The sequence below is a fragment of the Hevea brasiliensis genome, chromosome 17 (assembly GCF_030052815.1).
Source record: "Hevea brasiliensis isolate MT/VB/25A 57/8 chromosome 17, ASM3005281v1, whole genome shotgun sequence".
NCBI lineage: Eukaryota > Viridiplantae > Streptophyta > Magnoliopsida > Malpighiales > Euphorbiaceae > Hevea > Hevea brasiliensis.
The window spans coordinates 66,178-82,913 of record NC_079509.1 but is presented as its reverse complement, the minus strand read 5'-3'; the positions used below and the strand labels follow the sequence as shown (position 1 = coordinate 82,913).

At 35.2% G+C, this 16,736-nt stretch overlaps 1 long non-coding RNA gene and 1 other non-coding gene across 2 annotated transcripts; both read left to right on the top strand.

Moving 5' to 3' along the window:
• Positions 1 to 2,293: 2,293 nt before the first annotated feature.
• Positions 2,294 to 10,684, top strand: LOC131168894 (uncharacterized). Its single transcript, XR_009145543.1, has 3 exons — positions 2,294 to 2,364; positions 9,470 to 9,590; positions 10,555 to 10,684. It is a non-coding gene; the product is annotated as an uncharacterized LOC131168894 (long non-coding RNA).
• Positions 6,417 to 6,523, top strand: LOC131175643 (small nucleolar RNA R71). Its single transcript, XR_009145836.1, has one exon. It is a non-coding gene; the product is annotated as a small nucleolar RNA R71 (small nucleolar RNA).
• Positions 10,685 to 16,736: the final 6,052 nt, after the last annotated feature.

Below are 16,736 nucleotides of genomic sequence, written 5' to 3'. Positions count from 1 at the left end.
AAAATTCATTGATTAAATGAATGAAATATGCATTTTATTGTTGCTTTGAATTGCTGAAAGTATTGTGACCTTACTTATGATGTTTTGATTCAAAGTGTGAAATTTATTGTGTATATTTGAAATGACAATGTTTAGCAAATTGTTAAGATAAGTTTTAAAACCACAGTATCATGACCATATATTTGAACACCTCACTAGCACGACTAGTGGGGGTAATTAATTTCGAATTTTGATTCCTTCTCTGGAGAAGTGTTGAGGTGTGCCAGTAGAAGAGGATGTGAATGGATATCCATATATTTGAGCTAGCTAGCCTTGTGATATGATTTCTCTTTAGCCTCTGGCTATTGAGATTCATGTGATTTCTCTTTAGCCTCTGGCTATTGAGATTCTATTTGTTTCGAATGGCGTGATCTAACTGTGGGTTTTATGAAATGTGTTTTGATACTTTGAAATAAACTTGGTTTATATGTAAAATCTTACAATGCATGATTGTATTTAATTTTCATGTTTAGTCAAATTTTTGAATGAATGTGCTTTAAGTTTTGCATAAAGATTATTTTAGTATATTGTGCACCACTGAGTCTTAGTACTCTGATAGCTTTATTATTGCCGCAGATACAGAGATTAGAGGAGCAGCAGATCGAGTCACGAGGTGTGTGAAGTCATCACTTGAAGTCTTCGGTATAATTTATACCCTAATCAGTAAATATTTCTTTTGATGTATATATTGCACATAAATGTATGGACATGTACATGGGTCTTGAGCAGCTTGTACAAAGTTTGTATAAAAGTTGTAATAAATTTTAATTTGGACTTTTTGAATGTAAATTTTAGTATGATGAATATATAAATTGTTTATCTTGAATGGAATATGAATAAATGATATTGATGGACAGTATTTTGAGAATTTTTGAACTTGTGAATTTTGAGAAATTGGTTGAGATTGAGTATGAGTTTGAAGCAATGGTTAGATAATTATTGGAAGTGCTTTTATTTCAGGTATTTGAAGAACGGTTTTCTCAAAATACAGAGGAAACTCTGTCAAAATTTTTATAAAATTTGCGGAAAACTAAAATGGCCAAAAATATTAATTAGTTTTAATTTCAACTAAATGTTTTAAATACTTATTTGAAATGCTCACCACTTGTCAAAGATAAGAAAATTGTTTTAAAATCCCTTGTAGGGTACTTAATGAGTTATCGGTAGGTGAAGTTCGGTAGTTCATTAGGTATTCTACGGGATCATGTTATGCCTTACAGAGGGGTAAGGTGTGACAATGTTAGAGCTAGGTAAAACTGAAGTTAAATTTATTTTTGGATTTATGTTAAATTATGGTACTGAAACACTATAAAATTGTGTGTTTCAGTGGAAAAGAATACCAGGACAGAACCCGAGGAGTCGAGTCAAGGCCAACAGGCAACTCATTTGAGGTTTGTGCACAACTAACTCTTTTGTTGTTTTTCAATTCCAAATTGATTTGAATTAAATTATTATATGATTCATGATTTTTGTTGTGTTGAGAATTTTAACTTATTGAATGAAATTGTATAATTTGAATATAAATTTTCTTATGCATTTAAGGATTTATTGCATTGCTTTGATGATTGTAAATATTAAGTTTGATGTGTTGCCAACCTTGAACATGAATTTATGATGATTAAATATGCTGATGATTTGTAAACACTTTGTAAATAAAAATTGTTTTGAATATGATTTGAAACCACAGTTAACATGACAAAATATGTTGTGAATTCTCATTAGCTTGTCTAGTAAGATAACTCCTCCACTTGATGGGGCGAGTTTCTTCCTCTCTGGCTTGCCAGTTGGGGAATGATGTGAATGAGTACTCATATATACTAACTAGTCTTTGTTTCTCCCTTTTAGCCTCGGTTATTGGGAGAATGTGAAATGTCATGGTGTACAACACGGCATCTATTCGAATTTTGGGTGATGGGTTCGACTGTGTGTATTGTTGGCAACACCCTTTAAATTATGCATGATTTGATAAATTGTGATTGAAATAAATAATTTGTCAGTGATTCAAAAGATTTTGTACTGTTTCGGAATCTAAAAGAAATGTAAATTAATTGTTATTATTTGATCAAAATGTTATTCAAATGAATAATTTGCATGAATGAATATGTTGATTTCAGAAGGTCAAGGATTTTGAAGAAGTTAGAAATTTTAAAATTCTACTTGTTATGAATTGTCAAGCACAAATTGTATTAAATTTTAAATTATTAGTTGTGCACCACTGAGTTCACCACTCAGCGATAGCTTTGTATGCTGTTGCAGATATAGAGACTAAAGGAGCAGCAGATTGAGCTGCTGAGGACAGGGGAGCTACCTGCTAGAAGTTATCGGGTATAATTTATACCCTGACTGTAAATCTTTCTTTTGATGTATATATTGCACATAAATGTATGGACATGTAAAAATGGGTCTTGAGCAGTTTGTATAAAATTTGTATAAAGTTGTAATATATATATTGTAGTTTGAAACTCTCTTAATGTAAATTTTGTAATGATGTATCTAAATTGTTTTGTTCCTAATGAAATATGAATGAAACTATTTGAATTATTTTGAATGAAATGTATTGCTAGTATATTGAGGATTATTGAATTTTGAACTTGAGAAATGGATTGAGTTGATTGTGAAATTGAAGTAGTTGTTGGGAAAATTTTTATAAGTGCTTTTTTACAAGTATTTGAAGAACTGTTTTCTCAAAATACAGAGGGAACTCTGTCAAAATTTTTATAAAAATTGCAGAAAAATAAAATGGACTAAAAATATTAACTAAATTTACTTTTAATCATATGTTTTAAATACTGATTAGAAATGCTCACCACTTATCAAAAATAAGAAAATTGGTTTAAAATCCCTTGTAGAGTACTTAATGAGTTATCGGTAAGTGAAGTTCGGTAGTTCATTAGGTATTCTACGGGATCATGTTATGCCTTACAGAGGGGTAAGGTGTGACACATCCGGTTCTGTGGGATCTCATGATGCCTAGTGCTGTCAAATCCAAAGATGGTGTTGAACTCGTCCATGTTCATTACTCGGTCGACACAAGGAGCCGAAACTCAATCTTGCCCCTGTCCTCCCTGTTAGTGGGCCATAAGGTGGCCTTAAAACTCCCAAAGAACTCCAGTGTGATGTCCCAATAGGTAGGAAATTGGAGTTGGGTGAATCTGGTCCACCCAATGCTATCAAGGAGACCATTGATTTCGTCTTGCAGCCCTATTTGCTCTAGTAGTCCAAAGTCCATATACTTCGTAGAGATTATTCTTCAGTTGTTAAGCCGGGCACATAGATCTCTGCAGGCGTTGTCACAAAATCCCCAAGAAATGGAGAATTCCAATTATGCTGGTTGTTGAGGTTATGGTAATCAAGGTTGTGGGGTAGCTTGTGGTGGAGGTGGGACTGGCCTTGTTCTTGGGAGCTGAGGTGATGATTGAGGAGATGAGGATGAAGAGTCACCTCCTTGCCTTGAGGAAGAGCCTGTTCTTTTTGCTGGTCTCTTATTAGGAGCCATTGATGACTTTGAGAGAGGGAAAAACTAGGGTTTGGTGAGGGAAGAGGAGATTTGAGAGGTTTTTAAAGGTTAGGAGGCGTGGAGAGGAAGAGTTTTGGAATGGGAGGCGATTTAAGGGCAAGAGGTGAATTTAAAGGGTCATTGTGACCCTTCATTTTGCACGTTTCATGCCTTAGGTATCGCGTCTGTGATGCGATACACGAGTCATGTATCACTACACGAGTCTCGACCTGCAAGCCATGTAACTTTCTGTCTGGAATTTCTCACTTCTGCTAAGTTACACGGCCCATGTAATTCCATTCGGAGACCCGTGTAACTTCTTGTTCCTCAAATTGCCTCGCTGAATAGGTTACACAGCCCGTGTAAATTACCTTGGGGACCCATGTAACCTTCTGTCCCACTTAATTTCAAAAACTTTTCCCTCCCTCTATGATGCATGGTGCGTATAGCTTTACACGGGGTGAACCCGTGTAAGTTTCTATAGCCTATGCAGTCATAGTTTCGGGCTCTAAAATGTTACACGGGGCATGTAATCTTTTGGCTTTTCATTTTTCTCTTTTATATGCTTGATTCATGCTAGAGTATTCCTATTTATATGAATGAGATGAATGCAAGTATTAACAGTATAGTTACTTCCCCGGTTTCGTTCAATTTTCTCTTGTGTGGATTTGACTTGATGATTCCTCTCCTCTCTTGCCTTCAGTTCCTTGCTTTTTCAGAATTGAGATTTGGGGTTCCTACGAAATAAAATACGAATAGACATAAAACAAAAAATAAAATAAGAAAGAAAGTAAAGCAAATTTTGAAATTTTGGGTTGCCTCCCAAAAAGCGTTTGTTTATAGTCTTTAGCTAGAATTTGCTTTTGTTGTTTACGGTTTGTCTGGAGGGTTGACCAAGGTGCAGTTGACTCCTCTCTCTATTGGTTCTCCCTGAAAGTAAGGCTTCAGCCTTTGCCCATTGACTTTGAATTCACTTGAGGTTTTACTCCATACTTCTACCTGTTTAGTGTTTTTCCAAGGCTTGCCTTTGGGCTGTTCTTCCTTTAACTCTTCTACCATGAAAACTTGAGCTAAGGGTAGGGGTGGATTAGCTGTTATGGATTGTGCACAAGCTATAATTTTTTTGTTCTCATTCTCTGCTATGTGGCTGTGCACAATGCATGCTTCAAGAGGATCTTCAGGGTGTGCTTTATGGAATTCCTCTTTAACTTGTTTGTTAATTATATCAACCTTGAAGCATTAGTCAAGTTCAAGTTTGTGCTTTATTGCATTGAATAGGTTGAACTCCACTTCTTCATCTCCTACCTTGAGAGTTAACTGTCCGTTCTTAATGTCTATGATAGCTCCGGCAGTTGCCAAGAAAGGTTTTCCCATGATGATAGGAATTTAGACGTCCTCTTCCATTTCCAGTACAACAAAATCAACTGGGATAAAGAACTTTCCCACCATGATAGGGATATTTTCTAGGATGCCCACAGGATCATTTACAAATCAATTAGCCAGTTGCAATGAAATTATTGTAGGTTTAAGCTCCCCTACATCTAGCTTCTTACATATCGATAAAAGCATCAGACTTACACTTACGCCTAGATCACAGAGGGCTTTGTTTATATTCATGTTACTGATAAGACAAGATATGGAGAAGCTTCCTGAATCCTTGATTTTTAGTGGCAGCTTATTTTGCAATATGGTATTGTATTCCTCTGTAAGAGCAACAGTCTCATAAACCTCTAACTTTCTTTTCTTTGATAAAATGTCTTTAAGGAACTTGGCATAAGATGGCATTTGAGAGAGTGCTTTCTGTAAAAGGAATGTTTATATAAAGTTTCTACAAAACTTCTAAAAACTTTTCAAACTGTTTGTTCAATTTGGCTTTCTAGAATCTTTGAGAAAAAGATAGAGGAGGCTGATATGGTTCTTGTAACTTCTCTTTCTTCCTTGCTTCCTCTTCGTGATCCTCTTTAGCTTCTTTTTTTTTTTCTCCTCTGTTTGGTTTTCAGATTTATTAAAGGTTCTCTCAGTTGATTCTTCCTCTGACTGTTCTAAAACTCTTCCGCTCCTCAATGTAACTGCCTTACAGTGCTCCCTTGGGTTCATCTCCGGTTAACTAGGCAGCTTACCAGCAGTTTTGTTTGAAGAGCCTACTTGCTGAGCAATTTGATTTTCAAGCATCTTGTTGTGGGTGGTAAGTTGGTCTATTCTGGAAGCTGGTTGTTTGATCATTTTATTTTGCTATTGCTGGGCTACTAGGAAGCCTTCCATCATGGATTCCATAGTCGACTTTGGTTCAGGCTGTTGGCTCTAAGGAGGTAGCGGTGGTTGTGTAGGGTTTTGTCCCCTATTCTGAAATCCTAGGAGTGCTGGTGGTTTGTATCCTTGTTATTTGTTCATTGGCTAATTCTGTGAATTGGACCATGAGAAATTAGAGTGGTTCCTATATCCAGGGTTGTACGTATTTGAGTATGGATTATTGAACTATCTTTGGTTGAAGTTCCCTTCGTTATTCACATAGTTCATCTGTTCTGTGGAGAGTTCATTGAAGTTGTTACATTTTGAAGTTATATATCCTTCTCCATAGCTGTCATAGTGTTGGTTGTTCATCCCTATAGTATTGGCTTGCATTCTATCAAGCCTTTTTATGAGCTGGTCAAATTGAGCATTTATCATGCTTAGGGCATCCACTTCCAGGATCCCTGCTATTCTCCTTGTATTCCCCCTTTCATTTAACCACTCATAGTTATGATATGTGACCCTCTCCAGAAGTTCAAGTGCTTGGTCCACTGTTTTCTCCATGAGGTCACCTTCTATAGCTAAATCTACTATGCTCCTTATAGAGGGCAGTAGCCCATTATAGAAGTTCTGAACCAGGAGCCAATCCTCTATGCCATGGTGTGGACATTCTCTCTGTAAGTCTTTATACCTCTCCCATGCATCATAGAGTGATTCACCTTCCTTTTGCCTAAAGGTGTTGAGTTCAACCCTCAACTTTGCAGTCTTTGCAGGTGGGAAATACCTTACTAGAAAAGCTTGTGGAGGTCTTCCCAAGTGGTGAATGTTCTAGCTGGTTGATAAAGTAACCACTTCCTTGCTCTATCTCAAAGGGAGAATGGGAATGCTATGAGTCTTATAGCTTGATCAGAGACTCCATTCATCTTGAATGTGTCACATAGGGCAAGAAATTACTGGAGGTGGTAATGTGGATCTTCTGTTGGTGAACCCCCAAACTGGGTCTGTTGAATCATCTGGAGCCATGCTAATTTTAATTGAAAATTATTGGCATCCACTATGGATCTTGTAACACTAGGTTGGAATCCTTGTATAGATGGAGCTCTGTAGTCCTTTAAGAGTCTTGGCCTATTGTTGTTGTTGTCGGCCATGATTGGAGTTTCTGGATTTCCTTGGTCATGTTCTTGGCGTTTCCTTTCTCTCTTGATGGTTCTTAGGGTCCTATCTATCTCTGGATCCAAACAAAAAACTTCTTCGTTTGGCTTTGTTCAGGTCATGCACCAAACTAATCACCTGAGAGAGAATAAAAGAATAAAACGAATTAAACAAAATTAAATAGTAAATAAAAATGCCTAAATCAGCTAAATTACCTATCGCCTAATATTACTAAAATTAAATTCCCCGGCAACGGTGCCAAAAACTTATTTACTGGTTTTTCAAGCCCACAAGTGCACGGATCGTGAACAAGTAACAAAGTAGTGAGTAGAGTATCATCCCACAAGAAATTTAACTAGTAAGTACCAGACTACACAGTGATTTAAGCTGCCTAGGCTATCGAATAAAATAGGGTAGTGAAATTTGTCTATTTTGAATACTAGGAATAAAAAGAGTAATGAATTTAAAATGGAATAATCTATTTTGAAATAATTCCAGAATTAAGATTTTACACTTTAACCTTATTATGGATGTAATCTTGTATATTCATTGGATTGAGAATCATTTGCCTTGATGGAAATTAATCCTAAAGTATCCTAGGTCATCTCTCAAGGCACCTGAGGTGTGTCTTAATTAGAGCTAAACCTTACTTTCGTAGGTGATCGGTTCTAATAAAAATCCTTTAAAACCTATGATTAATTATGAAACTCCACAAAGGTTATATCGGTTCTAATAAAAATCCTTTAAAACCTATGATTAATTATGAAAATCCACAAAGGTTATCAGCCTATCTCTAGGCCAGATTTCCTAGGTTTAAAATCTTAATTTTTTAATATTAATTTTTACCTTTCAGTTCTTTAATTAATATCTATAATCAATACTAAGTGTGTACCAACACATAGCATGCATTAAGATCGTAAGAAATTAAATCAAAGAACAAATCTCAAATCCAATAAATGAAACTCAATATTTATCCATAATAATGATTACAAGCGTTACTCTCCTAATTCCAGAATATGAAAATCACTCACTCATGGTGAGTTCAGTAAACATAATAAAAATAAAATAAAAGAACAATAAAAGTCCGCTTAAAGAAATAGAACAAAAGAACCGAAGAGAATCTACAGCTTTGATCTTGTGGAACTTCAGCTGAAGGCTCCTCCTTGATACTGATACACTACTTTTCTAGGCGGCTGTGAGAAAATGATAAAGGTGTTATTGTCCGGCTCTGGATCCTGATTTTTTTCGAACTCCCTTCACTCGCTTTCTGCTACCTTTATTTATATTCAGTGCCTAGGGTTAGGTTTTCAAAGTTTCAAAAGCATTAGAAGTCTTTTCTCTCTGTCAAAATACTGAAGCTAGAGCCAAATCAAGAAACTGGCTATTGACTAATACACGGCCCGTATGTCACTACACGGCTAAGGGCCATGTAACTTACTGGAGCTTTGAAAACTGCATCTCGTATTGGCACAGAAGATTACACGGGGCATTGCTGGTTACACGGGTCCAAGTACATGACCAGTGTTCTTTGGCTTTACAGAGAGTTCCTCAATCCTGGCCAGGCAGAGACTTACACGGGTCTCCATAGTTTACACGGGTCTGTGTACATGGCCCATGTACTGCGTTTCTTTCTTGGCTCTTTTTAGCTTTCCCCTGGCAGTAGGTTACACGAGTCTGTGGTTTTGATTACATGACCCGTATAAAGTGTATCAACGGCACTTCTCTTTCCTTTAGTCTTTCTAAGCTCCCTTCTGCACTCCTATGCCTTGGAACTTTATCCAAACATCTGAAATGATGCAGAAAATATAGAATTAGAGTTTGACAATGGAATTTACAAAAGTTGATGGACTTAATGATTATGCATGAGATTACTTATCTAAATGCTGTAAAATAATATACAAATGTGCTTAAAAACATCTATATAATACAAGTGTATCAGTAATATGACACAAAATTTTTATTTCCCGTCATTTGTTCTCTCAAGTTCTTGTCTGAATATGCATTTTGACTTTGCTTGGGTCCATAAGGGCATTAAAGCTGCAAACCCCAAAAGAAGTTTGAAATCTTGAAATTCATTTGGGCTAATGAATATATAGTCCCACAGCTGAAGCTTACATGTTCGATTTGGTTAGGAAAAAGAATATGATGGAAACTAAATCCAGCTCAAATATAGCTTATGCAATTGATGAACATTTTGAATTTTTTATTCTTGGATCGAACATATGTTCTTGAAGGCTAAAAGCCAATGCCAAATAGATCTTTAGCTTCACTATGTCTGTTCAAAAACAGTCCAATGTTTAAAAGCCATTACTTTTGGTTTAAGTTTCGATTGGGCTTGCACTCTTAATTATACATGCACGTTTTTATGTATCTATCACATGAGCCTTGGAATCATTATAAACTTGTTTATTCATTTGATTGTCTGAACCACCTGCATCATGATTTGCATTCTTGCAGTTCTCAGAGTCATGTTTTGATTATCTCCCTATTCTGCCGATAACTGTTATTTTTCTCTTCAATTTTATTGATTGTTGGGCAAATTCCCATATTCAGGTACCTCCATGAAGTTTGTTCTCCATCCATCATCCATAAGAATATCAACTCATCCAACATTCTGCTTGACTTTGAGCTCAATCCTCATCTTTCAGACTATGGGTTAGCCAATTTTCATCATGTTAGTATTGCTTTAGATACAAACTATATTTAGTTTCAAAAAATATTTGGTATGATTTCAATGGCATGTAAAATTTGACATGACATGCCTGATTTTTCATACACAATGGGTTCAAGGTAGGAGTTGTGTTGTAGGTTTTCTCTAGTCAATCATTACCATGAGTGAATATATATGCAGAGGCATATCTACTTATGTAGTTCTGATCAGCTACATCATTGTACATCTTGTTTTCACATATCTCGAATTCCTACCACATCATTAGCACCTCACTTGTTTCAATAAAAAAGACTATGGAATTTTGCTAGATCTTTCAAATTATAAGCTTTCAATTAACCAGTTTAAATGGAAATTTTGTGAAATGAAAGAACCAAGGTAATTGAGTTAAAGTCTTAGTAGCTTGAAATTTATTAGCTTGGGCATGTATGAACTAGTAGAGATGGCAGCTAGGATGAAAAAGCTTCTTTTCACTGGCATAGCTAGTTTACTTGTTTTGCTTATAGCAACTATCTTTACTCGTTTTACCTATAACAACTATCAAATCTGAATGCAGCCCTTTTCCTCATAAAAGAATTTTTCTATTTTTTAGCGCACAAGCCAAAACCTTGGCGTTGAATATAATGCTCCAGAGTGCGCAATGCCTTCAGCCTATGCAATGAAGAGTAATACTTGTAGTTTTGGGGTGGTGATGCTGGTGTTGTTGACCGGCCGGATACCTTTTGACCTATAAGTCACATAGGTGCTTCAATATGCTAGTCTACGTAATCCCCATATCATAATTAATTACTTGTACTGCTTCATGCTTTATAGCTCAAAACCAAAATCAGAACAATGCCTAGCACGTAGGGTTACTACTCAACTATATGACATTAATGCATTAACAAAAATGGTATACCCTGCCTTATGTGGACTATACCCTCCCAAGTCACTCTCTCGATTTGCCGATATTGTTGCCCTCTATGTGCAGGTAAAGAACCAGCCCCTCTTTCATTTGGTATTACAAAGGAGGAAAAATTGGAGTCAAAAGCGCTCAAGTGTGCACAGTTAGCTTGCTTGGGTACACAGCTTTCATGTTTTCAAAGTTTGTAATGCCTGTGCTCTAGACATACATCTTTTCTACTACGTATTTATATTACCTAAAAATTACTAACCAATAAACTCACATGATAGAAATGACAAAACTTAGTGGTAGACTATGCTTATGATTGGTGCATCTTCAAGAAACTTGATTGTTTCCCTTTGCATGTATTGTATTAGTTGGAGCTAGAATTCTAGCCACCTATGTCAAAGGTTGTGCAGGCATTGGTGTGTTTAGTTCAGCGCTCAAGTATGAACATTAGAGATGATCTTACAGTCTCTTGTCAGACTGAGGATTGTGACTACTAGTGCCATGTCACACCCTACCCCTCTGTAAGGTATAACATGATCCCGTAGAATACCTAATGAACTACCGAACTTCACCTACCGATAACTCATTAAGTACCCTACAAGGGATTTTAAAACAATTTTCTTACTTTTGATAAGTGGTGAGCATTTTCTAATAAGTACTTAAAACATTTAATTGAAATTAAATGCTAGTTAAAACTTTTGGCTCATTTTCTTTTTCCGCAAATTTTATAAAAATTTTGACAGAGTTCTGTTTGTATTTTGGGAAACCAGTTCTTCAAATACCTGAAATAAAAGCACTTTCAATAATTTTCTAACCACTGCTTCCAATTCATACTCAATCTCAACCAATTTCTCAAATTCACAAGTTCAATAATTCTCAAAATACAGTCAATCAATATCATCCATATTTCCTTAGAAACAAAACAATTTAGATACATCATTACAAGAAATTTTCATTAAGAAAATCTAACTAAAATTTATTACAACTTTATACAAACTTTGTACAAGCTGCTCAAGACCGATTTTACATGTCCATACAATTACGTGCAATATATACATCAAAATGAATATTTACAGTCAGGGTATAAATTATACCCGATAACTTCTAGCAGGTAGCTCCCCTGTCCTCAGCAGCTCAATCTGCTGCTCCTCTAGTCTCTATATCTGCGACAGCATGACAAGCTATCGCTGAGTAGTGAACTCAGTGGTGCACAAACTAATAATTTAAAACTTAATACAATTTATGCTTGACAATTCATAACAAATAGAATTTTAAATTTTCTAAATTCTTCAAAATCCATGACCTTCAGAAATCAACATTTTCATTCATGCAAATTATTCATTCGAATAACATTTTGATCAAATAGTAACTATTTATTTACATTTCTTTTAAATTCCGAGACAATGCAAAAATTTTTGAATCATTAACAAATTATTTATTTCAATCACAATTTATCAAATTATGCATAATTTAAAGGGCGTTGCCAACAATACACACAGTAGAACCCATGACCCAAAATTCGAATAGATGCCGTGTTGTACACCACGACATTTCACATTCTCCCAATAACTGAGGCTAAAAGGGAGAAACAAAGACTAGCTAGTATATATGAGTACTCATTCACATCATTCCCCAACTGGCAAGCCAGAGAGGAAGAAACTCGCCCCATCAAGTGGAGGAGTTATCTCACTAGACAAGCTAATGAGAATTCATAACATATTTTGTCATGTCAACTGTGGTTTCAAATCATATTCAAAACAATTTCTATTTATAAAGTATTTACAAATCAACATATTTAATCATCATAAATTCATGCTCAAGGTTGGCAACACATCAAACTTAAAATTTACAATCCTCAAAACAATGCAATAAATCCTTAAATGTATAAGAAAATTTATATTCAAATTATACAATTTTATTCAATAAGTTAAAATTCTTAACACAACAAAATCATAAACCATACAATAAATTTATTTCAAATCAATTTGGAATTGAAAAGTAACAAAAGTGTTAGTTGTGCACAAACCTCAAACCAGTCGCCTGTTGGCCTTGACTCGACTCCTCGGGTTCTGTCCCTATATTCTTTTCCACTGAAACACAAAATTTCACAGTGTTTCAGTACCATAACTTAGCATAAATCCAATAATAAATTTAACTTCACTTTTACCTAGCTCTAACGTGCTAAATTCGATGTTCTTGAAATTTTGTGTTTCGGGTTACTATTCACTACACTATTCAAGTCAAATCGTTGACTTTTTAAGGCTTAATAGGTATGGGAACTCCAACTTCACCCACATACCACATTTTGGCCATTAAACTTGTTGGTTTTGGTCATTTTCTCAAAGCTTAAGTCATTTTGGCAAAATTGCCAATTTTCGATTTTGGTGCTCCGAAGTTGCACTGTTCCATTGGTCAATCTACTGTTGGAATTTAGCAAAACTTCCTTCATAGAAAATGTTCCTTATTGTCTTAAGTGTATTCTCATTTTTGGATCACCCCAATCGGAGTTTTGTAGCTCAAGTTATGGCCAAAATACAATTACTGTTCACGTGCACTGTTCATGCTGAGATTTTGGTTCTGGCAGATTTTTGGTCCAACTTTGTTCAGTAATTTGATCAAGTTAAGTTCATAATTTGGTCTAACTTTCTTCATATGAAATGTTCTACTATGTCTTAGGTTTCCATCGGTTCAAGAATCACCTAAATCCGAGTTTCCTAGAGAGAGTTATAGCCCTTCAAACATTACTGCTCAAATGGAATTCTGCAGAATAGCAGGTACAGTAACTCAACTTTGCTCAATAATTTGAATGGGTTAATGGCATAATTTGGGATGGTGTTCTTCATGAAAGTTTTAGGTCTATATCTTATCTAATTTCTGGTAAAATTTCAGGTCAATTTGACCTTCCTAGCTCATGTTATGACCAAATGAACAGTTACTGTTCATTTGGTCAGTTTGTGCAGTGGCAGACTGCTCTTACTCAACTTTGGTCAATTGGTTCACCCAGTTTTAGTCAGTTTTTGGCCATAGTTCCTCAATGAAAATTGTGCTATTTTATGTCTATTTTCATCCCCAATTGGTGGTATATCAATTGGACTTATAAAATTTCCGTTTTGGTCGTTCAAAGTTGGTTTGGTCATGCTGCCAGCAGCATGACCATTGGACCTACGAATTTGGTTTTCATTTTCACAATTTCCACACATCTCTTTTGGTCATTATTGACCATTTTTCATCTCACAATAGACCAAAGTCATCATTTAAGCATTTCTCCAAAATTTGGTTCACAAACCCTAGCATTCAAACCCTAACTCATACATTTCATGCAATTAACTACATCTAATGGTTTTAATGCTAATCAATCAACTAAGTAAGGTTCCTAAACTCATTCAAAACCCTCAAGTCATACAAAATCATACTCCCTCTAAGCTGGACGAAATTCCAGCAATGGTCCTTCCCCATATTTGTTTCATTTAATCAAGTTCTAAGCTCACTTAAATATCTAAACATGCATTTGAAGCAGAAAATTGAAAGTTAGCACACTAACCTTTCTTAAATCCTCCAAACCCTATCTTTAACTCCTCTTTCTTCTTGTAATCCTTGTGCTTTAGTTGAGATTGCAAGTTCTAACAAGGTTTTTAGGGGATTTATAAAGATTAAGTGGAGCAAATTAAGCTTAAGTGTAAGCTTAATGGAAGAAACTTTCATGGGAAAGAGAGGGAGAAGGTGGGGCGGCACAACAAGGAAAAAGGAAGCTAAAAAAAAATTTTTTTTTTTTTTTTTCTTTAATCATATCCCTTTTGAAGACCAAAAATCCCAAATAAATAAAATAAGTTAATTAATCTTTTATTACATCATTCATGATGTCATCACCTTTGACTTTTCTAACTTCTTTCTTTTTTTTCTATTTATTTTTTTCTATTAGTTCTTTAATTTAATTCTCGATTCTGAAATTTTCTTTTCTCCGTTTTTATTTGACAGTTAGGTCAGGAGTCAGCTCTCGGGGTCAATTGACCGAATTGCCCCTCGCCCGTTCATCCCGGTTTGTAAATAATCCAATATTTCTTCCGGCATACTGACCTAATTATTTGACTGGCTTAACAGTTCTTTTTCGTGATTTTCTGTTTTCCACTATATTCATAAGGGTCCTAAGGACCGCGGCGTCACATTTTACGGTTCAAAATTTGAGTTTAAAATGACTTCGCAGTCGTTCCCGAGGAGGTCACCCATCGTTGTGACTCTCGGCTCATTTAACTTCTTCTGTTCTGTTTTTCTTATTTATACTCAACTAATTGAACATTACTAATTATTTGTGTTTATAGCTTCTCTAATTGACTTAAGTATGGTTCTAATCCCTTTAATTGTCCGGGCAGACACCGGTCACCGGAACAGTGAAATCTACCAGGTTATGCAAATGGGGGTGTTACATGCCATGCCTTGTAGAAGTGATTTTTCTTTTTGAATTACAAGTCTCTCATTAGGATTTGATCTCTTTAGAAATTATTGTTGTCACAACCCGATTTCTGGGTTGGACCGGCACTAGGACTTAGGTCAACATAAGACCCCTGAAATCCGTAGTAAGCCTAATTATCTCTAACCCGACCATAAAGCCTAATAAGGTAGACTGATTTAAAAAAAAACAAATAAATAGAATACAACCATAAATTAGACTATCTAATGAGGAGCATTAACTCACTTGACCTATAAATAAATAATATCAATAACATAGAGAGCTCAGCTCACCCTCATAATATTCAAATCACATATATCTACATTTGGGAGCTCAGCTTCCTCCATCATCAATAATAACATTTCATACATCCAAGCAATACCACATAATTAATTTTACAACTTCAAAACTAAGTTATTACAAACCAAATAAAAATACAACTATTAGTACATATGAAGTTCTAAATTTAGAAAAAATTTTCTGCTTAAACCTGTGGGAAAAGAAAGTAGGTTAATCGCAAATAAAGCCACCTATTACCTGAGAAAAAATAGTTGAACAGGGATAAGCATTAAACTCGGAGAGTAAGATATTGATTTTAAATATAATTTATATAACTATCTAAAACTAATGCATTCCTATGTATGCAATGCAACACGTTCACATAGTTCAGAACAATTCAACCAATATTTGCACAAAAGATAATTTAGAGCACGCACACACCCATGTGTCACATCAATACATATATGGGAGCTAATCCCTTATACAGCTCTCTTAATCCAATGCTTGCCAGCGAGGTCAATTCAAGCTGGATTTTCGCTTAATAATCTAAGTGTGAGGGCCAACGAGATTAACTCAAAGCCGTGCTCACCCTGACTTATCTATATATAAGGATCGAGTCCTAGCGAATCAAGCTCCAGCCATGACTATTCGTCCTACCCATATCCATATCCGCACCATACTCATGCCAACACACACACACTTGAATATAAATTAATAATATTAAAATTATAAATAAAATTAATATCAAACTCACAAGTTATGGCCGAGAAGAACAGGAATGTTGAATTGATCACCTAACAATTATATTTAAGAAATTTATCAATAATAAATCAAAACAAAAACTAAAGAGTCAAAGACACCATAAATTTATGTTGGAAATCCGACAGAGTTTTATCTGTATCTAAGACTTACCCAACTTGCAAAACACTCAACTAACACTTCTCAATTTAAAAGGCTTCAGGCTCATAACACAATAACAACACAATGCCCCTCCTGCGCCTACCAGACCAGTCAATTCTCCTATAAATATACCATTTAGCTATTTAGCTTAAAACTAAAATTTTACAAAAACTATCCAAATTAACTCTAAAAATTCTATAATTATTCACTATAGTCCTTAACAATGTCATTCTACTATTGCAATTGGAATTACAATTTTCTAGCTATCCACTAATATCTTATGGATTTTTATTTTAAAACCAACATTAGGTGAAAAAAGGAATTTGGAGTTCGGGTTTACCTACACCAATTCTAACACCTAATACATGTCTAGGGTATCTGAAAATGGTGAGAAGTATTGTAATATTGACCCACTTTAGAAGTAAGTCCAGCAGCTTGCATGTTTGGCCTGAAATTATAGTCCTAGTCGTGGGTGGAATTCATTGAAATGAAAACACTCACGCGAAGCCCACAACACCAGGAGTTAGAATATAATTTTTTTTAATTAAAAAGACTCATTAAATACCCAAAAAATCATGAGCAACCTTACGGGACCCACCAAATTTTTCGGTATTGGAAAAATTCCAAATTAGTATCG